The following is a 22,750-nucleotide window of genomic DNA, read 5'->3' on the forward strand; positions in this document are numbered from 1 at the left end:
CTGAAATGAGGGTTTTTCAGGCAGTACGTGGGAGCATTTTGTAGAAATCCAGACTGTTGTAAAGAGACACAAGAGTAGCAAGATGTCCAAAAAAAATAAGTATATTAATTAATTCCATCATCTTTTCTACCATCCGGGTCACTTAGTTTCGTTTTTATTGTATTATGTTTCTTAAGATGGGATTCTTGAAATAATACGGAAATGACTATGTAGGTCATTTACTTTCTGTATCTTTTTAAATTTTATTTTATTAAAAAGTGTTTTAAATTCACGTATAATGAAGATACAGCGTTATACTGGTTTCAGGTGTATAATATGATGATTTGACAATTCTGTACATTTCTCGGCACTCATCGTACTAAGTGTACTCTCTATCTTTTTCCCTACTGATAATTTTGTTGAGATGTGCAATTCACCCATCATGTAGTACATTTGTCCTAAGTGTACAACTCACTGGTTTTTAGTATATTCACCAAGTTGCTCATCCACCACAGCGATCAATTTGGGAACATTCTTTATCCTCCAAAAGAGTACAGCCGTGGGCAGAGCCCCACCACCCCGGGAGGGCAGTGGTCTCAGCAGGGCCCTCTTTGTCTGTTCCTGATCATTTTGTTAAGTTGTCTGCTCCATTTGGTAATGGACCCACCCCGTTCCCACTAATCGCTGATTGCTCAATTGTTTTCAAAAATGCCCTGGCGCATAAATTGTTCCCCAGTCTGATCCAATTACGTTCAGGCGCCTTTTGAGTTTTTTGGAGCCCAGGAGGACTCATCTCGACTGTCTCCTTCCCTTGGTTCTCTCTGGTGAACTGGCTAGCTTTTGGTTTAGGGGGTTGCTCTTAATTAAGAGGAGCTATTGTTTTCATGAGTGCCCTTGGGCTTAAACTTCCCCGCATTCTGTTTTTCGTACAGTCGGTTCCTTCCTTCAGGGGTGCTTGGGAGCTCTTTCTCACACACTGCCTTCTCCCCTGGGCACACTCTCTGAGCTCTAGCCCAGCTCTGGGGACAGCTCTGGGTGCTTCCCATCTTCTCAGCTTGCCTCTCCCATGGAAACTGCCTTAGGAGCCAGCTGGCAGGAGGGGAGCTGGGGTCTGCCCCTCCTGGGGGTGGCTGGGAGGTAGCCCCACCTCTCCGCCACACTCACCAGAAATTTATTCAAAAATAATAAATTTATTTATTTTAAAGATTTTATTTATTTATTCATGAAGAGACACAGAGAGAAGCATAGGCAGAGGGAGAAGCAGGCTCCCTGCAGGAAGCCTGATGGAGGACTCGATCCCATAACCCTGGGATCATGCCCTGAGCCAAAGGCAGACACTCAACCATTGAGCCACCCAGGCACCCTGAATTTAGCTTTTTAAACTTGGAATTGGAGGGTATGAGGAGTGCTAGTGGCCTGTCCCTCCATGGAGATGAGAGGAACACACCCTGCTTCTTGGCCACACGCGCCCAGGGGAAGCTTCTGTCCTGCTAAGCCAGAGACAGGAGGGAGAGCAACGTGCTAGTGGCTGAAATGCCACAGACTCTTGCTGTTCCTATTGCATTTTAGTAGATTTTCTTGAATAGATGTTTCTTCATTTGTCATTTGCTCTTAGGACAGTTCCCAGAGACTCTAAATGGTTGTTTGGTTTTAGCAGTTTTGCCAGCTTTGCTTGTTTCACTAGGGAATGGTCCATGGAGTTATTCACGCTTCATCCCAGAGTGGAAACTATTGTTTTATTTTAATAGTGAAGGCAAATTTATATTAAAGAATTTAGCTCCAAGTAGAGCTTTGATGAGATGGGATGAGTTTCAACAAGTCATATTCTAATTTTCTGTTGTATTTATTACTTATTTTCTAAACTCAATAGGAAGACTATTTTAGTCTTCAAATATATTATTGTCTGTCATCTATCTATTATCTATCATCTATCTATCTATCATCCATCTATCTTCTATCTACTATCTGTCTATCATCTAACTGTCTATGTATTTTTGGTATTCAGACTTTCATCATTCCAGTGTAGCTTTGGTGGGATTTTGTGGCTTGGAAAATGGCTTGTATAATTTCTGCTTTTTGTAACTTAAACGGTTTATTTTTTTTGGACAAGTAAGCATGGGATAAATTTTTATATCCATCACCAACTTGAGAAAAAGGTACATTCTCTTGGGGCACAAAACTCAATGTCCATTTACTTAATGTTGTTAATCATGTTGTTCCACTCTCTAGGTGTGTAATAGGCAATACTCTAACAGATGGAGATGGGGTAGAAGGAGCAGAGCAATTGCAAGGTAAACACGTAAAGCAATCTTGGCTAGCTCATGGTGATTTTGTGGGCATCTTCCTGGATGCTTATCCAGGTAGAACAGGGCACAGATTCATAAGACTTTTGGATTAGAAGGGCCTTTGGAGATTTTCCAGCTCTACATCCTGGTTTTACCAACAAGGACAATGACTTGCCCATGGTCACACAGATGGCAAACTCTGATGTTGGGAATAGGATCCAGGTTCTTGGATTCTGGCAAGGGCATGGAGTCTCTGGTTTTTCCCTGCTTCTGGCATGTTGTGTCCTGTTTCAGCCTTCATTGTCACTGAGATAACTGGTGCTTTGAGACTGGGTAGAGGGCACCTGGGTGGCTCAGTGGTTGAGCATCTGCCTTTGGCTCAGGGCATGATGCTGGGGTCCTGGAATTGAGTCCCTCATCGGGATCCCCACAGGGAGCCTGCTTCTCCCTCTGCCTATGTCTCTGCCTCTCTCTGTGTCTCTCATGAATAAATAAATAAAATATTTTTTAAAAAGGCCTTCTATATTTATTTGTAGGTACTTTATAATTTGCAGAGCATACTTTAAATGCCTCACTTAATTTAATCTTCAGAGTCGAGTGATGTGCTGATACACCTCAGTCCTGTGGGTGAAGAAATCAGGGCAGTCCATGTCAGCCCTGGGGTCTTCTGCCCCCCAAGTGGTAAGTCTGGGAAATTATTATTTTAGAAATCTCACTGCACCTGCTGTTCATAGGTTATAATTGACTGGGAGTGCGCTTGAAGCATGCCTCTGGGTATCTCCTGGGAGACTCCTAGTTCATTCACTGCCTTTCTGCTCCTTCTTGCGCAGGGGCATCAGGGAGCCATGTCTCAGCTGTACCCTCTCCTTCGATGCTGCCATGGAGCCGCCTCTCTTGTTCTCATCTGGGAGTTCTGGACCACCTAAATTGGCTGCGCAGTGATCAGAGGCTCTTGACTGTCTCTTTTCAAGTAAATGGCCTCAAACAATAGTTGCTATGTAGGGCTGCATTGATTATCTATTACTGTGTAACAAATTACTCCTGGATCTAGTGGTTGAAAATAGCAATATGCACTTACTAACTCAGTGTCCGAGGGCTGGGGATTTGGGAGTGGCTGAGCTGGGTGCTTCTGGCTTGAGGTCTTTCATCAGAGTGCAGTCAGATGCCAGGCGGGGCTGCTGTCATTTGAAGGTTGGTTTGGGGCTGGAGGATTGACTTCCAAGGTGGCTCTACACACGTGGCAGAAGGGCTAGCACCAGCTGTGACCGGAAGGCCTCACGTCCTTCCACGTGGACCTCTCCCCAGGGCTCCTTGAGCGTCCTCACAACATGGCGGCCAGCTTCCCTCAGAGCCGGTGACCCAGGAGAGAGCAGTGAGAAGCTCTGTGCATCTTATGACCTGGATGTGGAAGGTGCACTAGCCACTAGCTCCCCACTGGTTCCATCTCCTCGGCATCTCTGTGTCCTGGGGAGGCGAAGGGCTGCGCAGGAGGTGAGAATCACTGGGCGCCGTCTGGAGGAGGCTGCCTGCCACAGGGTGTGTGAAACCCAGACCCCGTGCTAGCTGCTTTATATATGTCTCTTCTCTCCACAGCTCTGAGGCAAGCCTCCTTCACCCTACTCACAGGAAGGAAACAGAGATGAAACAATTTGCTTCTTGACCCTCCACGTAGATTTGAACTCCACCCAAAGCTTGTGCATTAGGCCCTTGCCCTGTTCTGACTCTCAGTCTTCTATGCCTTCCGTCTTCCAGACAGTACTGTGCTCTGCTCAGCCGCTCTGTGAGAGACTCAGAAGCTCCATGTGGGGATGGCTGGGCTCTTGGACTGGAACACAGGACCAAGGCAGCGGTGAAGAGTAGCCTCCGTTTGAGCTCAGGCTGGTTTAATGGAAAGATGATGTCTAGAATCTGGGAGGTGAGAGTCACTGGTCTGGGCAGCCTGCTGGACTGGGGGTGACACTGCAAAAAAAGTCTGCAGATGCCGGAACCTATTTAGGAGGAACAATCCTGGGGCAAGTGGAAAGCTGAGGAAGTGGCAATGCTTAACCTAGTAAAAACAAGTAGATTTTGAGATGGAAGATAGGGCTGTGGTGACGTCTACACACTTCTGTGGGAGCCCCTGGCGTGGAGGGCCCCATGGGATGACTGCCAAATCTCCAGGCTGATTTCACCAAGAATCTGACTTCACCTCTTGCAGCCTATGCCCCTGAAAGCCATCAGAGGAGCTCATTTTCATGTGCAGATGTCACACATCACCCACCTGCTCAGCTCCCTTGGGCTTGGCACCAACACTGTGATGGTGAACTTGGCCATCAAGGTCCGGCCTCATCTCACACTGTGGGCCTTGCTCTCCATGCCCTCCCCAGACTGGCCATTCTTTTCCTTCTGCAAACAGTCCCTGCTCACCCATGCAGATGGACACATGCGCATACAGAAACACGCTCACACACAGGAACGTGTCCACACCCACCCACGTACATGGACACACATGCACAAAACATAGAGACACGCACAGGACCATGCCCACACACACATGCACATACAAACACACTTGGACACATGCATACACACACACACACAGATACACTCACCCATAGGAACACATTGTCCAAACCCCCCCCACGTGTATACACGTGGAACACAATCACACAAAAACATGCTCACACACCTATATCCACAAGCTCATTCACATATACACAAACACATTCACATATGAGAACATGTTGTCCATGCTCACACTCACATAGACACACACACTCACATATTCAGAGACACATGCTCACACACATTTACACACAGTCATACTATTCACATACACACTCACATGCACATCTGTATGATCACATGAATGCACACCTACTGATACTCATGCTTTTTCACACGCACACACACAAACATGCACACATACACATTCATCTACATGGACTTCTTCTACTCACTCTTGCACACACACTCACTCACACACACATTCATACTCACACGCACATGCTCACCTCCCACCTGTGCTCACACAGCCCCCACTCACACACACAGGCCCTACCTTTGAGTAACACCTGCTCAGTCCTCAGCCTGAGCCATGGTCTCTGGGGAGCTTTCCCGACTCTCCAGATGAAGTCAGACCTTCCTGTTTGGGTGCTCTCATAGCTGTTGTCGTTTGCACCTACCTGTTTGGTAGCTGTGCCCCCACTAGACAGTGGGCTCCAGCTGGATCTCCCACCCCTGCATCGAGGGCAGTGGGCACACTGTGAATTGTAGAAAGAAGTAGCAGGTGCTCTGTTCTGCAGGCGGCCCTGGTGGAGGCTGACGTGGAGGGGGGGAGCGGATGACCGTTTGCGTCTAAGTCCCAACACTCTCTGCAACCCAGGAGACAAGAAGATTGTGGTAAGTGCAAAGTCCCGTCTCAGGAATGAACTTGTGAATTAATCTTCATTTGCAGCCCTCAGAATCGCTCCTCTGAAATTCCTCGTACCCAGCACTGCTCCCGGGGAAACCAGGAGTGCCTTTCTTTCCTTCTGTCTGGTATTTTCCTCACATTAGCACTGTTTTGTCCACCATGTGCCAGGTACCGTCTCTCCCTGATTCTGACTCGTGCCCTGGTGTCACCCATTGCTTAATCTCTGTGGGCCTCAGTTTCTTAAATCTCTGAAATGGGCTAATAAGCCCATCTTTAAGGAGAAGTACATGAAGTATCACACCTGGAAGCTCTGTGCATGGATGTGCAAGCCCTGCACCTCTACTGTGTCCTGTCCTTGGCTCTCCTGCCCTCCCTCCTGCAGCTGAGGACGTGTGAGGCTTTCAGACACCCCTCTCCACCTGTTATTTCCCAACAAGAGCTCCACCTGGCACATCCTTAGGACCTAGGCCCCACCCTGACAGACTCACTGTGAAATCAGGAGAGGCCGGCCCTGTAAGGAGGAGGTGAGGGCCTGAGACTGGCAGTCTGAGTCCCAGAGGAGGGGTTGAATTCCTACTGGTCCCAGCCCACATGTTAGATGGGGACTCATGGGATTTTCTCAAGATAAGAGCGTTTGCCCCGAAGGGATGGCTGCCCCAGCGTCAGGAGCTTGGTTCTCCGAGGTGGGTCCTCGCTGCTCTTGCTCCCCTAAATGCTCGCCCTCTGGGGATGACTCCAGGGGCTCTGGCATGTTATTGATAAGGCTGCCTTTCTCGATGCTTCCTCTGTGAGCCTGCCCTCGGCAGGGTAGCCTGCCGCCCTGCTGGAGGATGCCTGGTGGAGAGTTACCCCCTTAGCAGGCAGGTGGAATGAGGCCGTGTGGCTTTTGAGGGTGATTGCACACCCATTATGTTGGGGAAACAAGCCAGGAAGGGCTGAAGGGGTGGAGGGACCTCTGGAGAGGGCACCACTGCTTGTCTGTCTCTTAACGTTAGGACCTGTCACTCCCCCAAAGTGGGCCTGGCTCAGACTGCATTGCCCTGGGCCTGGACGGCTGCAGCAGCCTGCTGTTCCGTCTCCTGCCCAGTCCCTCCTGGCTCCGTAGGCAGCCCCTTCCTCACCTGGGAACTGTCATCCAGAGCTCCCTGTTAACATCCAGGGAAGCCTGAGCTCCTGGCCTGCATCTCAGAGTCTGGGTTCTTGCCTCATCTGTCTCATGTCCTTTTGCCCAGCTTTCCTTCCTGCCCACTGATGGGACAGTCTCTAGATTTAGCCTGGTACCCAGGGGAGTAAGCATGGGGTGGCTTGAACCTCAGTGACAAGAAAGGGCAGGGCTGACCACAGGGGCTCCCGCCAGGAGATGAGTCTACCCTGCTGAGGTACACATTGTCTTTCCCATGTGGGTTTCTTCTCATTGACGCTGTGTGGTTTTACTCTGGGAGGAGATTGCACCTAATGGAATAAGATTCCAGCTCTGCTGCTCATGGCTCTGAGCCTTCAGGCAAGTTCCTGAACCCTGTGAACCTCAAGTTCCTCATTTGTAGATTGGGAGTGATAGCAATACCCATCTTATAGTTGTAAGGATTGAATTGGATCATCATTAGAAGCACTTGGCCCATGGCCTGTTCACATCAGTGTCCAACGAATGATGGCTGTTATTATTTGCAGGATTTTTGAGCCTATTAATCACTGGCCCCTTGTTGGCGTCTAATCCCCTATGGAGGAGCTCCAGGAAGGCTTGTTGCCGAACATTAGGCATCTGCTCAGGGAAGGAGAGGCTTGGGTTTTCCTTGAGAGGCTGAGCTGAGGGAAGCTGCCCAGGCATCTGTTCAGGGAAGGAGAGGTTTGGGGTCTCCCTTGAGAGGCTGAGCCCAGGGAAGCTGCCCAGCAGCCCCAGGTGTGGGGTCACAGAGGAGGAGCTACCAAGCCCCTGAGATCACAGAGGGGAGGACACAGGTCTGGGTCTGGAGTCTGGATGGGGAGGGAGAAGGTGACAGCGCAGGGGAGGAGGGTGGCTTATTTTCCTTTGTCCTCAGTCCTCTGAATTCTTGATCATCCCAGGGGACCAGCCCCACTGCTTCTGTCCCCAGGACTGCCTCTGGGCACTAATTCAGGCTGAGAACCAACTATCTGTTGTAAACAGAGATGGGAACATGTTTGGTCCCATGGGGTAGGGTGGTGAGGAAGGGACAGATGCAGACTCCACCAGGTCCCCGGTGCTCAGAGCCCCTGCTCTCCAGAAGGGGGCCTGGGCCAGATCCGTGTTACTCAGTATGTGGCCTGAGGACCCCGCTGGGTGAGGGCTGTTAATGATCTAGTAAGTACAGAAATTTAGAGCAGACACTGAGACACATGACAGCCATTTGAACGAGTAATGATCTGTTGAATATAATAAAATATATAATATTATAATGAAATATAATAGTTGACTTGCATCTTGTATCTTTTTTTCCATATCATTGTTCTAGGAATTTATTTATTTAAAAAATATTGTATTTATTTATTTGAGAGAGATAGAGTCAGAAAGCACAAGTAGGGGGAGCGGCAGAGGGAGAGGGAGAAGCAGACTGTTCCCCAAGCAGAAAGCCCAACGTGGGGCTCAATCCCAGGACCCCGAGATCATGACCTGAGCCGATGGCAGACATTTCACCAACTGAGCCACCCGGGTACCCTAGAACTTTATTTTTATTGTATTTTACAGAAGTATCCATCTGTGATGGATTGGAAATTGAGACACAAAACCTTCATTAGTTCATCACCACAGGTGGTTTAAGTGCTGGGACCAGGTGGTCCCTAGAATTCTCCTTGTGCTGAGATGCCAGGACCCTTTGGGGAGGGGATGTGCTGTGGCCTGCAGTGACCTTGGGCCCCGACCCCTGGGAATAATTGCTGTGACAAATACACAGGGCAAGCTTGTTGAGCCCTGAGCCTGGCTCTGAGCCTGGCGCTGGCCTGCTCACCTTGCCTGGGAAGTAGACCCTTTGTTGTACCCACAGGATCCTGTTTTTATTTAAAATTTTGATACTTTGAAGAGAAATCTCACAGAGGAAGACATGGACATGGCCAACATGCACATGAGAAAATGCTCTGCATCACTTGCCATCAGGGAAATACAAATCAAAACCACAATGAGATCCCACCTCACACCAGTGAGAATGGGGAAAATTAACAAGGCAGGAAACAACAAATGTTGGAGAGGATGCGGAGAAAAGGGAACCCTCTTACACTGTTGGTGGGAATGTGAACTGGTGCAGCCACTCTGGAAAACTGTGTGGAGGTTCCTCAAAGAGTTAAAAATAGACCTGCCCTACGACCCAGCAATTGCACTGTTGGGGATTTACCCCAAAGATTCAGATGCAATGAAACGTCGGGACACCTGCACCCCGATGTTTCTATCAGCAATGGCCACAATAGCCAAACTGTGGAAGGAGCCTCGGTGTCCATCGAAAGATGAATGGATAAAGAAGATGTGGTTTATGTATACAATGGAATATTACTCAGCAATTAGAAACGACAAATACCCACCATTTGCTTCAACGTGGATGGAACTGGAGGGTATTATGCTGAGTGAAATAAGTCAATCGGAGAAGGACAAACAGTGTATGTTCTCATTCATTTGGGGAATATGAATAATAGTGAAAGGGAATATAAAGGAAGGGAAAAGAAATGTTGGGAAATATCAGGAAGGGAGACAGAACATAAAGACTCCTAACTCGGGGAAACGAACTAGGGGTGGTGGAAGGGGAGGAGGGCGGGTGTTGGAGGGGAATGGGTGACGGGCACTGAGGTGGACACTTGACGGGATGAGCACTGGGTGTTTTTCTGTATGTTGGTAAATTAAACACCAATAAAAGTTAATTAAAAAAAATTTTTGATACTTTAGTCATCATATTTTTTTGTTTTGCACTCATTTGGATTATTTAGAATATTACATTAAAATATTATTTTTCTTGATCAGAGTTTTTGGTGCCCTTTACATTTGCACCCCAGGCCTATACCCTGACTAGAACCCAGGGGTCCTGGGGTCACCCACCATTGATAACCAGAGAAAACCAATGAAGACATTCAGAGGCTCATGAAGAACTGTTTATGGGCCCAAGGGGGGCTTATTGTCTGGGGGTAAGCCCCGGACAGTTAGAAGAGGAAGTTAATGATGAAAAGTCTTGGGGTGAATACTAGTATTCCCCTCTGTCTTTCCACAGGCTCATGTTCTGAGAAGCCCATCGGAATTGATAAAATCTTAAAAACTGGCTGGGTCTTGCTGAGAAATCAGGTATGTCATGGATGGAATGTTCCATTAACTCACCTACTAGAAACCATCATGCTCCCCACCCCTTCACATTCTCATGTCAAGACTGGCGTTATGGGAGAGGCACCTGCTGGTGTTCACGCATGAACAAGGGATGCCCCCTCCAACACAGAAGGAAGTTCTGCAAAGTTCTCTCAGGAGTGGGGAGGGGTGTTCGCCCACTGATGGTTTTCTACTTGATATGGTTCCTCAGAGGCCTGATCATAAGGTGACCTCACAGACAGCAGTGCTTTTGGAAAAGGAGAATGTTAAACACCCCAATAATGTTTTCTACACAGGCCACCATGACAAAGGGCCACAGCCAGGGGCTTGAACGACAGATACTTGTTTCTCACAGTTCTGGAGGCTGGATGTCCAAACTCACAGAGTGCCAGTGTCCAAACTCACAGGCTGCCTCCTGGCAGATGCTGTCTTCCTGGCTTCTAGCTCTGTCTTCACATGGAGAAGAGAGAGCTCTGGTGTCCCTTCTTATGAGGACACCAGTCCCATCAGCAGGGTCCCACTCTCATGACCTCATAAACCCTAATTATCTCCCCCAGACTTCACCTTCAAATATCATCCCATGGGGGTTAGGGCTTCAACATACAGATTTGAGGGGGCACATTAAGTTCACGGCAACCTTTAATCTTCTACCTTATAAGGGAGGGTTTGCCCCTGTAGATTTTTTTTTGTTGTTTATATTTTAGCTTATGAGGCTGGTGCTGGAATTGAGGCCAGTCATTTGGGATAGCTCCTTAGTGGTTCCCTTGGCCAGTGTTTCAGTTTTGGGGCAAACTAGGCTCAAATAATTAAGCTCAGGACCCAACTGACGGTGGTCTCTTCACCACAGTTCTTCCTGCCAAACCTGCACCCCAATTCTTGGCAGGTAGCTGGGTGGGCATGACCCACAGCAGGGGGTACCCAATAGCTAAGCTACAGGAGGAACCAGAGGCCCCACCACCCCACAGTCTCTTGCCTCTGTAAGCTGAGTTGTGGCTCACGTGTTTTATTTTCCAAGCATGAAGGGACCTTAGCATTCGGATTTCTGGGGCTCTTGAGCTGGGCATGTTGACTTGTCTATGGACTTGGACTTCAACAGTGCACAGTGAAGCCACACTGTAACTTCTCCTGACCGTGGATTTACTTGGAGAGTGGTTAATCATCAGCTGGGTCCAAGAATCTTTGCCTGGTTGAGCTCTTTCTATTGTATTGTCTCCTAAACGTTCCCATTTATTCTTCAAGAAAATGTCCCTAGAACAACAAGACAAAAGTAAATAAATACTAGAAATTCATTGCTTCCTAATTATTTTATTACAGTTTTACAATTTTTTAAAGATTATTTATTTATTTATTTATTTATTTATTTATTTATTTAAAGACGCAGAGAGAGAGGCAGAGACATAGGCAGAGAGAGAAGCAGGCTCCATGCAGGGAGCCTGATGTGGGACTCGATCCTGGGACTCCAGGATCACACCCTGAGCTGAAGGCAGACACTTAACCACTGAGCCACCCAGGGATCCCCAGTTTTGCAATTACCCATGCTCTTGAGGTTATTAACATTTTTGTAACTGTGTGGGGAAATACTACATAGTGGTGTGCCACTATGCATCTCTTCTTAACTCAGTGTCCAGTGCTGCGACATCTGTAGCTACAAATGGATAATGATGGTAGTTTTTATACAAGAAGTTGGGCCTTCCCCTACGGCCCACCCCTCAGAGCTGAGAACCTGCTGTTACACATTTAACAGTGTCCCACTGGAAAGAGGAGTAAAAAAAATGAGCTCAAGGTTTTTGGTCTCAGAAATGGGAAGAGTTGAGTTTCCATTTACCAAGTTCAGGAAAAATGCAGAAGAAGAGTTCTGGGGTGGAAATCAGTGGTGTGGTTCTGAATATTTTACCTATGACATGAAAATCCTGCATGTGATACAAGTCTGGGGTTCAGGGAAAAGATTCTAGGTGAAGATAAATATTTGAGAGTCATCAGTGTTTGCTTGACAGCGCCGAGAGGCAAGATGAGGTCAAGGCAATGAGTTAGATAGGAGGAACACAGTTCCAGGACAATTGCTGGGGTCCTCCAATATTTATAGATCAGCATGAAGACCAACCGCCAGCAGAGGAGACTAAGAATGGCCAAGAGAAGTTGTAAGAGAACCAGGAGGGTGCCATGCGTTTAAGAAGCCAAGTAAAGAAAGGACATCTAAAAGGAGGAAGTGATCAACTGTGTCAAATACAAATAATGACAGAATTGGTCATTACATTTGGCAACATAGAGCTATTGATGATCTTGGGAAAAGTCAAGGGGGTCGTGGACAAAAAGTCTGATTGGCATGGGTTCATGAGAGGATGGAAGGAAAAGAGGTAAGAACAGTAAGTAGAGATGACTCTTTTCAGAATGTTGAAAGAGAAACAGAGACTGAAGTAGTTGCTGGAGGGGCATGTGAGTGCACCTGAGTGAAGATTCCCTTTTCTTAATTTAAGATGAGGTATATTTAGGCACACTTGTACAATGATGGGAATAATCTGGCACAGAGAGATAAAATTGATGATACAAAGGAGAAGTGACAATTGCTAGAACAATGCCTTGGGTAGTTGAGAAAGGATGGAACTCAGAGCACAAGTGAAAAGATTGGCTTTAGGTGGGAGCATGGAAAGGAAGGAAGGAAGGAAGAAAGAAAGAAAAAAGAAAGAAAGAGAAAGAGAAAAGAAAAAAGAAAAAAAGAAAATGTCCCTAGAATCACAAAAGCCCCTGGGATGCTGTAGTTGGGACAAACTTCCCCACATCTGAATGAGCAGGAAGTCTGCAAGCTTCCAGATGGAGTGACAGGGCTTCTGTTGGCCACAGCTGCCACCTGACTGACCCCCTTCCTTGTTCCCCAGGTTTGATTCGATTCTGGTGGGTGACTCATGGCTATGTCACACTCCAGGATGCAGAGCTGGACATCAGTCCTTATGGTCCTGGGGGAGATTCATTCTGCAGCTGGGCCAGCCTCCCATGATGGAAGCCTCACCTGAACATCACAGGTCAGGGCTGGGGCTATGTTTGTGGAACAAGTGCTCTGGTGACTCTCATCAGGGAGGTTTTTTGGAAACACCAGCTGGACTGCCCACTGGAGTCAATGGGGTCCTGCCTCTCTAGTCCCACCCTAGGCCAAGAGAATCAAAATCATGCAGACCTGGGCTGAGGAAAACTATATTTCAAAACTGTGCCAGGTGATGAAAATAATAATAATAATAATAATAATAATAATAATAATAATAAAAATAGTAATGATAATAGTAATAACTGGTTTGTTCCTTTTGTAAGGGATACATTTTAATTTTAAAGAGCTTAAATCACACAGAAACTGCAAGAGAGAAAGAAAAAAAGTCATCCTAAGGTCTACCACCTAGGAGCAGCGTTGTTAGCTTTATGCAGGCGGAACTCCAATGTTTCTTTAAGCGTTAGCACTGATGGAATAAGGCTAGATGGACAGGCACACCTGGCCACACGTTCTGAGGCAGGTGCGCCCACGTTAGATCCCCACAGTCCAGGGGACTTTGCTGTCTGCAAGATCCATGGCACCTTCACTGGGCGCAGCCAGTGTAAACTCATACCTCATGGTGGCTGGAGTAGGGCCTGGCTGGGGAGTTCTTCCCGGAGGCCCAGAGTACCCAGCATCTCTGTACCCATGTTAACCTTTCACACATTGCTGGCACCTCATAGCCCTCTGATCCAGCTGTCCTTTCTGACGGGAGTGGGGCACAGTGCCATTTTCTCCAAACCATCACCTTAAACAAATGGGAGCAATCAACCATTAACAATGTGAGACAACACGTTAATGTTGTGGCCCACCAAAACCAGGGGACCATGGTTACTACTTACCCCCGCACCTCTGAACCAGAGCTTCCCAACAGAGGTTTATGGTGGTTGACCTCTCAGCCCATGGTGAAGCTGGGGTGGGGGCACATAGGCATCAAAGGCCCCAGGCCAGAAGCATCCAGCAAAGGAGCCTCAATGAACCATAGAATCCTGCAGATATAGTAGTTTTTTCTATATAAACTGGAATATTAGTGTCCTCAGGCTGCTGTGACAAACTACCAAAAACTTTGTGACTTAAAAACAATAGAAATTTATTTTCTCATAATTCTGGAAGCCAGAAGTCCAAAATGTAGGTGTCAGCAGGGTTGGGCTTCATCTGGAGGCTCTAGGGGAGGATCCTTCTTTGCCTCTTCCAGCTCCTGGTTGCTGCTGGCGTCCTTTGGCTTGTGGCCACATCGCTCCCATCACTGCCTCTGTCCTCACATGGCCTTCTCCTCTGTGTGTCTCTTCTTCTGTGTCTTAAAAGGACACTTGTCATTGGATTTCGGGCCTGCCCTAATGAACAATGATCTCATCTTGAGATGCTTGAATTGTATCTTTGAAGACCCGTTTTCCAAATAAGATCACATTGACAGGTTCTGGGAAATGGACTATCTTTTTGGGGTCACTATTCAACTCACCACAACTGTGCTGTGAAAAGCTGGAAGCACGTCCAGCAACCCGGAAGATAGCAGCAAGACCCTGCTCGGCCTGGGAGGTGTGATGGTCTGGGTGTGTGTCCCACCACACTCATGAGTTGAAAGCCTAACCCCCAGGTGATGGTATTAGGAGGTGGAGCTGTTGGGAGGTGATTATATCCTGAGGGAAGAACCCTCAAGAGTGATATTATTGCCCTTATAACAGAGACCCCACAGAGCTCCCTCAACCCTGTGTGGGGACACAGTAATGAGTCTGTGACCCAGAGGAGGGCCTTCACTTGACCATGTTGGTGCCCTGATCTCAGACTTCCAGGCTCCAGAACTGTGAGAAGTAAATTTCTCTCATTTACAAACCACCTAGTCTATGGTGTTTTGTTACAGCAACCTGACCAGTCTAAGACAAGAAGTTCCTCCAACCAGGGCTCTACCTCAAACAAACTGCCTAAGCCTAGTATGGGCTTCAGAGAGCTCCCGGTTGCTGAACCCCTAGAGATGCTAGGACGGTGACATGCCTGGGCAGGGTGCGGACGCCCCATGTCCCGTTCTCCATACCGTGTCCTATGCACCTCTTCCACCTGGATGTTCATCTGTGTCCTTTATCACATCCTTCACTATATAGCAAACTGGCAAGTGTGTTTCCCTGAGTTCTGTGAGCTGTTCTAGCAAATTACGGAGACTGGGGAGGGCGTGGAGGGAACCCTGATGTAGAACTGGTCGGCAGAAGTGCAGGTGGCACCTGAGACTCACAATCAGCATCTGAGTGGGAGCAGTCTTGTGGGACTGAGCCCTTCCCTTGTGGCATCTGTGCCAACTCCAGTTAGTGTCAGAATTGAATCGAGTCATAGGACACCCAGCTGGTGTCGCAGAGAAGTGCTCTATGGGTGGGAAACCCACATCTGGTGTCAGAAGTGTCGTGAGTGTGGGGAGGAAGGAGAAACACACGTGTTTTTTCCGATGCAGTTCCCCACGAGGCCACCGGGAAAGGGGCATGCATCCTGTGTCGACAAATATAGGAAGCCACCCCACTCAGCCCGAGGATGTCCGGTTTGGCCTGGAAACCTCCTCTTTGCAGCTTTGGGGGCTTCCCCGGCAGCAACTTTCAGGTGCACATCTGAGGGGTCCTGGGGAGGACATCTGTCTGGGCAGCTTAGTTGGGGGGGGACATGCAAGCCTAACCCCTGCCTGGTCGGCCACCCAACACCACTTTCAAGGCACCTGCTAAATGGTGCACCTGGAGGTGCGTAAGGCTCAGGGATCCAGATGGGGACAGGCTAACTCTGCCTCCTGGAGACCCTGGTTGGGTGGGGGTTGGCTGGCCGGCTGGAGGGACAGCCCTGGGAGAGGGGTGCTGGTCCCAGCCCCTATCAGTTGAGTCAAGTGGATGATGGCTGCATAAGGAGGAAGGCTCACTCCACCGAGGAACAGGCCCTTGGGGGACCAGAGGAGCATGAGCACCTGGCTAGTGGGGTGTGGGAGCAAAGCCGTGTTGGGGGACTTTGGTGGGCTGAGGAGGGAGCACAGGAGGCGCCCCGGGGCAGTAGAGGTGGGTGCAAGTTCTAGGCCAGGACGTGGGGCAGGAATGGAGCAGTGGGGCCGACAGCCGTCCCTGCCCTTTAACAGAGCAGGCTGCCCTGCTCCGAGCCCTGAACCTTCCATGCACCCGGGCAGAGTGCTGGCTTCACTGCACTGGGCTGCACTGTGGGTGCTTCTGGCACTTTCTGGCCTGTGGCAGCTCCAGGCCTGGGCTGTGTCTGGCCCCCTGCCCGTGAAAGAGCAGGCCCACATAGGCCCTCACCGTGGGGAATGAGGAGATGCTAGTGCCTGGCAGTAGTTTCCCATCGCTGCTGTGACAGGTCACCACGGTTCCTTTCGGGGGACCAGGGGAGAACCCATTTCCTTGCTTCCAGCTTTGGTAGAGGCGCCCACGTTCCTTGGCTCAGGGCCGGCACCACTAGACCTCTGCCCCTTTCCCACGGCTTCTCCCCAGGAGCCCCTCCTGCCTCCCTCGTGTAAGGGCCCTGGTGATCACTCGGGGCCCACGGACAAGCCGTCCCCTCTCCCTCTGTCTGGATCATGAATGCAGTCCCACCGGCCCAAGGCAACATGGTCACAGGTTCTGGAGACCAGGATGTGGACATCTCTGGGGCCAGCGTGCTGTCTACCTGAGGCCATGGGAGCCGCGGCCCTAACCTAGTGCAATCCTGACCATTGCAGTGTCCGTTTTACAGATGAAGGACTGAGGCCCAGAGAGGTCAGGCAATTTGACAAGAGCCCCAGCTCCTGCACTTCGTGCGCTCCCTGGGCCTGAGATGAGGGGAGGGCACGAAGCCCAGGTCCTGGGAGGACTGGGGAGTCCGGACTTGGGCTGGAGTGGGGCCCTGGGCTGGGCCCCGGTGACAGCGCCCAGCACCCAGAGCTGCCCTCCCTGCCCCCGCAGCTGCCCGGCGCACCCCTGTCCTGGGTGGGATGGGAGGCAGGGTCCGCGCTTGCAGCGTCTGGGTTCGGGTCCCAGCCTGGCTTGAGTAGCCGCAGTCAGGCCACTGACCCCTCTGAGCTTCGCTGTCTACACCTGCGAACCAGGAGTAACTCTTCTTTCTCAGAATCACTACGAAGCGTCGGTGCAATGACACCAGCCAAGGGCTTTAGTGCAGAGCCTGGGCACGGTCCGTGGAGCAGGACGCATGGCCACAACTGGGGGTGTCCCCTTGCCAAGGTGAGCCGGCTGGTCTGGTCCGCATGTGCGGGGAGGCTGCTGCTGACCGTAGCGAGGAGGGCCCGGGGCTCCCGGCTCGCTGATGGGAGGCGCCCCTCGGGGTCTCGGTGTGGCCGAGGGGTTGGGTGGCCCTGGGCACGTCTCCTCCCCCCGCTGGGTTCCCACCTGTAAAATGGCAGAGTTGACCTGCACGAGGCCTCCCAGCCCTGCTCTCTGGGGGGCCACGTGGGCAGAGGGGCGTCCTGCGGGAGCACGTCAGTTGGTGCTCAGGGCACCTGCTGGCTGGCACTTGGGCGTCGTGTTGGGTTGATACCCAGCAGTGGAATGACCACGTGGTGCTTCTGGGTTTAGTGTTCGAGGAAGGTGCATCCTGTTTCCACAGTGGCTGCGCCAGTTCGTGTTCCCAGCGGCCGGGCGCGGGGCTCCCCTCTCTCCACACCCCTGTTACAGCCACGTCTCCTTCTTGATTGCCTTTCTCTGTCTAAGGTGATTTCAGGACAGAAACTGTCCTTATGCGAACTTTCCTATTCTTCTTTTAAGCATACAGTTGTCCACCAATTGTAACATTGCCCCCAGCTTCCCTGACTGAGGGATGCAGAATGAGATCTTTCTCGAAAGGATGGAAAAGTGCCGAGCATCCTCCTGAGGGAGTCTGAGCACACGGGCCGGCCTGGACCAGCGCTTCCCCGTTGTGGCCGGAGAGGACCCCTGGCCCCCTGACCCCTGGCCCCTCGGCCCCCATCTGCCGGCCAGCCTCGGACGGCCCCAGCGGGGCAGCTGTCTCCACTCGTCCTTCCTGCTGTGGCTGCACTTTTATTTCCAAGCTCAGCGTCCATGGTAAACAGGAGACACCAGATTTTTTTCCGTCCTCCATCCCTACCCGTGTCAACCCACCAGACAGATGTTTTCCACTTGTCTTGCCTCCTCCCTGGCCAGGCAAGGTTTTGAATCAAGAAAGGGAAAATATAATTGCAGTGAGGAGTCAAACATCTTTGCCCTTGAAAGAGAAAAGTCATTCATGTGCTCAGTGGGAACTTTCTGAGTGTGGCCCTGGGATGCGGTGGGGTCACAGGCTCCCTCCCTCAAGGCACTCACAGTCTGGTGGAGGGGACGAGAGAGATCCTGGTTGGGGAGCAGCCCCCTGAGTAGCCCCCCAGGGTGGAAGGCCTGGGAAGGGGCCTTGGAGGGGAACTGAGAGCTCTCCAGGGGAAAGAGGGTGTCCACTGCTGGGAAAGCATCTGCCAAGGGACAGCAATCGAGGAAGGGGGTGTGTTGGGGAGAGGGTGGGGCTGGCCTTTGGGTGCATGTGGCAGGGAGAGGCCAGATGGAGCTGGGTGCCAGGGAGGGCTCTAGGGCTGCATCCCAGAGGGACAGGGGGAGCTTCTGGAGAATCTGAGCAGGGTGCGATGCAGTCATGCCTAGGAGGGGAGGCTGGAGGCAGCAGGTGCAGGCAATGGTCCAGGTGGGCCCAGCTAGGGAGGGGACAGGGCTTGAGAAATGCTCGGGAGATCAGAGCAATTCATCCTAAGGAGACTCGGGGTTGAGGAATGAAGGAGCTGCTGAGTATGTCCCTGGTGGCTGGGGATGCCAGAGCTGAATCCTAAATTAGGCAACCTGAGTGCGGAACTGCTTTGCCACCTGAGGCTCAGACAGCAGACCCTCACCTTGGGTGACACTGTGTGGCTGTCCAGTGGGGTTGGCATTGGGTCTGAAAGCTCCCCGAGCATTCCCCAAGCTGCTCACTGGACAAAGCTGCTCCTCTTAAGCCAGTGTGGATGCTTTTCAGATCCCTTCCTTCCTGTTGTTTAACGGGGCCCCGGGTGTGTAGAGCTGGACTATGCATCATCTTTGTTTATGACACTCTCTGAGCTCCCCACGCAAGACCCTCTTCCTCTTCCCTGCCTCCCTCCCTGTCCCTTCCTCCTTCTCTTCCTTCCTGTATGTTAATCTAATAAATACCCGTTAATAAACATCCAACAAGAAAGCTGGAACCCTGACAACAATTGCCATGTTGTGTTCCTCCATCCAGAACTTTCCTCCCCCAACCCAAGGGAACAGATTTCCATAAATCTTCTGTTTATCATCCCCCTGGTTTCATTTGATCACATCTAAATATAACCTCAAAAATATTTTTAATTTTGGTCATGTTTAGCTTTAAAAAGGGCATTATGCTGTATAATTTAAAAAAATGTGAAGTTTTAGAACAGTTTCGGATTTACGGAAAAAATGAGAATACAGAGAGTTTGTGTAATCCTTTTGGACTTTCTTTTTTTCTCCCAAAATTATATTGCTGTTTTGGAAAGCATTTTTGGCATTGTCTCATGAATGAGCCTTTACATACCTCACATACCAGCAATTCTTCTCCTAGGTCTTACCAGAATGTTCATGGCAGCACCATTGCTAGTATTAAAACGTTGGACACAGCCCACATCCTGGCAACAGAAATAGACAAGTAGATAAATGAATTATGGTGTATTTAGACATTGGGATATTATGGAGCAGTAAAACTGAATGACAGCGGGGACACAAATATGAATGAATCCTAGAATCTAATTTGAATGGATATTCAAGTAAAATAAAAGGAAATCTGAGATTTTTCCCTCCTTGGTGCATAGGGGACTCCAAAAAGTTGTCCAGCATTTAGGGGCAATTGTGGTCAAAGGCCACCACCTTTTGAGAACAGGATGGGCAGATGTCAACAGAAGAGGGCGAGACTCTGTCTGCAGGAGGACCACCTCCAAGGTTGGTTTGGAGCTTGAGGTGTGGCCAAGTTGAATCAAGGTGACCAGAACTGGAGGTACCTGTAGAGGGTTATAATGCACCACAGTTGAAGCTGGGGAGCCAGTGTGGGAGGGGCCTCTGCTAGGCCTGGAGAGGGAGAGGGAGAGAAGACAGCTCCCAAGGGAGGGGGGTGGGGAGAGAGACACCCTGAAACTGGCTGAACAAGCATTGTGGTCACCAGGGAACGGCCCAGAGCGGGGCGGGGGAACTTCTCCAAATGCTGCCCCAGCTGAACAAACTGTCCCTTAGCCTCATCCAATTTCCATGCTCACTTAGCAACCCTCATATTTTTCTAAAATAATTTTTATTATAAAACAGTGCATCCTTATAAAAGAAAAAATTTAAATGCATAAAATAGAGAGAAGGAACAAAAACCATCCATGGTTTCAGTGCTCACTTTGGACTACATTTAGGCGTATTTTATTTCAGCCTTTTCCATATACTAATAATTATATCATGCCCATTATTTTAACTCATGTCTTTTATCCAAGCACACTTTTGCAATGTAAACCTTTTGTGGTCATCATCTTTAATGAATGTATATAGTTCATTGAGTGGAATCTGTCTATTTATCTATCCACCTATATATCTACCCATCCATCCATCTATCCACCCTATTGATCACTGATCTATCTATCTACCCATCCATCCATCCATTTATCTGTCCCATCTTCACTTCATAGAATATATTCTATAGAAAATATATGTTTTTTATTCCAATGGTTGTCCTCCAATGGCTGGTTATTTTGGCTGTTTCTAGGTTTTCACTATTATAAGTAATCTTGCCAGGAATATCTTGGGGCAAAAAGCTTTTTCAGTATTCAAATTATTTCCTTAGGAGACATTCCCAGAAGTAGAATTATTAGATCAAAGGGTTTGAATATATTTAAGCCTCATGATACTTGCTGCCAGATTGCTTTCCAATTGTATGGCAACAACTCACCCTCCTGCAGGCATCCTGTGATCAAGCGCATTTCACTGCACCTTCATGAGCATTGAGCATCTAATTTTTAAATAGCTCTGCTAATTTCTGATGACCGGTCTATGGAAATCAGTGACATCCTAGAAAAGACAGGAGCTGTCCTAGAGGGCCAGGTCCTGGGAAAACTGTCCTCCAGTGTGAATTATGCTGCTGTCCTATTGACCACAAGTTTGCCATCATTTGACTCCAAGTGAGCCAGCCCCTTGGGCAAGACGACCAAATGGAGTTCTATGGTCAGCTGAGCTGAGGCCCAAACCCATGGATTTGAAGGCCAAAGGATCCAGTCAGGAGTCTCTCTGGCCCCTCGTAACCGCAACTGTTTCTGGAGAAATGAATGCCCTAGAAGGAAAGAAAAATATGAGGGTGCCAGTCATTGGGGCGCCTTCTATTTCACTCCTATCAGTGCAAAATGAACAAACCTTTTCAAACATTATAAAGAGAAAGGGAAAGGATTTCATTCAAGCCCAAGGTAGGACAGCTGCCCGGCATACACAATCCTCACGAAGAAGAGAGTGCTCCGGGGAAGGAACATTTGGTGCAGGGTGATGTGTCTTTTACATAAAGAATGACAAATCATCATGATGAAGTACATTCCAGAAACTTACAGACCTTATCTTATGTTTTTAATATGTGCAAGACTGTATGACTTGAATATTTGGGAACCAAGGAGATTTTTTGTTATGTTTTTCTTATCTTTATGTCTGGAATGCTCCTTTTTGGTTATTTATTTATTTTTTTTAAAGAAGCAGACATACAGTGTGTGCTCGGGGCAGAAATAGAGCCCGTGTTTTGAGATTTTGCCGAGTCATTTTGGACTTTGGCAAAAATGTTGAAGGAGAGCTTTCCTGGGAGCCTAGAGAAAAGTTGAAAATTTCCCTTATTGCTCCTGTGTTCTCCTCACCAGTAGATCTGCAGTTTGTTCAGGCAGTTTTGTTGATGCCCTGAGCTCAGAGTGGGAGCCCGGACCCCAGCCCCAGGAGACGAATCACAACTGTAGTACGGCTGGCATAATAACATCATTCCTGCCGGCCAATCAGTGGTCCCAGGCAGGTATACGATGCCATTTTGGTCAATAAAGTGTAAGTAGAAGTTGGCCAGAATAGAAGTAGAGTAAAAGTTGGGACACCTTTGACTCGCATGACTCTTTAGCCCTTTGCCCTCTGCTCTTCTTGCTGCCTGGAATGCACATGGAATGCCCTCTTGTGACTGCGCTGACAAGCATGAGGACAAAAGCTACCACAGCCAGAATGCCTGAGCAGAAAGATAGATGAGTCTGTGTCCTTGAGGTCCACTCTTCAATCGCCTGTTCCAAGACTTACTTCCTGCTTTGCAGAAAAACAATCTTATGTGTATTTATGTCACTTTGACGGGCTCCTCAGTTACTTGCATCTGAATGCATTCCTACCAAGAGCTGACATTCTGTGGGAGCCAGGATTAATAATGCTAGCTGCTGCGACAATGTCTCCGTGGCTGAACACCATTCAGTTTGTTTCTCACTCGTGTCACCATCTGATGTGGGTTAGGCAATGCTCCTCCAAGCTGTGACCCAGAGATCTAGGCTCCTTCCATCCCGAGACATTATCTTTTTCAACACATGCATGGTCTCCGTGGTTGCCGTGGAAGGGGAGGGGGAGTGCAGACAACCAAGTCCATGATCTTATGGCCAACCCTGTAAACAGCACGGATTGCTTTTGCTGGCATCTCCTTGGTCAAGACCCAGTCATAGGGCCTCAATCTAACTGCAAAGCAGAGGCTGGGATGTCGTCTTTCTGTATGCTCAGGAGGAAGAAATGGGGTTAGTGAGCTAGCAGCCGGTCTCTACTCCACACTCG

At 49.2% G+C, this 22,750-nt stretch overlaps 2 long non-coding RNA genes across 2 annotated transcripts; both read left to right on the forward strand.

Moving 5' to 3' along the window:
• Positions 1-2,853: 2,853 nt before the first annotated feature.
• LOC121479498 lies at positions 2,854-3,615 on the forward strand. The gene is made up of 3 exons (XR_005984735.1): positions 2,854-2,945; positions 3,095-3,234; positions 3,570-3,615. It is a non-coding gene; the product is annotated as an uncharacterized LOC121479498 (long non-coding RNA).
• Positions 3,616-4,076: 461 nt separating this feature from the next.
• LOC121479501 lies at positions 4,077-10,145 on the forward strand. The gene is made up of 3 exons (XR_005984736.1): positions 4,077-4,179; positions 5,549-5,645; positions 9,861-10,145. It is a non-coding gene; the product is annotated as an uncharacterized LOC121479501 (long non-coding RNA).
• The last annotated feature ends 12,605 nt before the right edge of the window (positions 10,146-22,750 follow it).

The sequence above is a fragment of the Vulpes lagopus genome, chromosome 2, assembly GCF_018345385.1.
Source record: "Vulpes lagopus strain Blue_001 chromosome 2, ASM1834538v1, whole genome shotgun sequence".
Lineage (NCBI taxonomy): Eukaryota > Metazoa > Chordata > Mammalia > Carnivora > Canidae > Vulpes > Vulpes lagopus.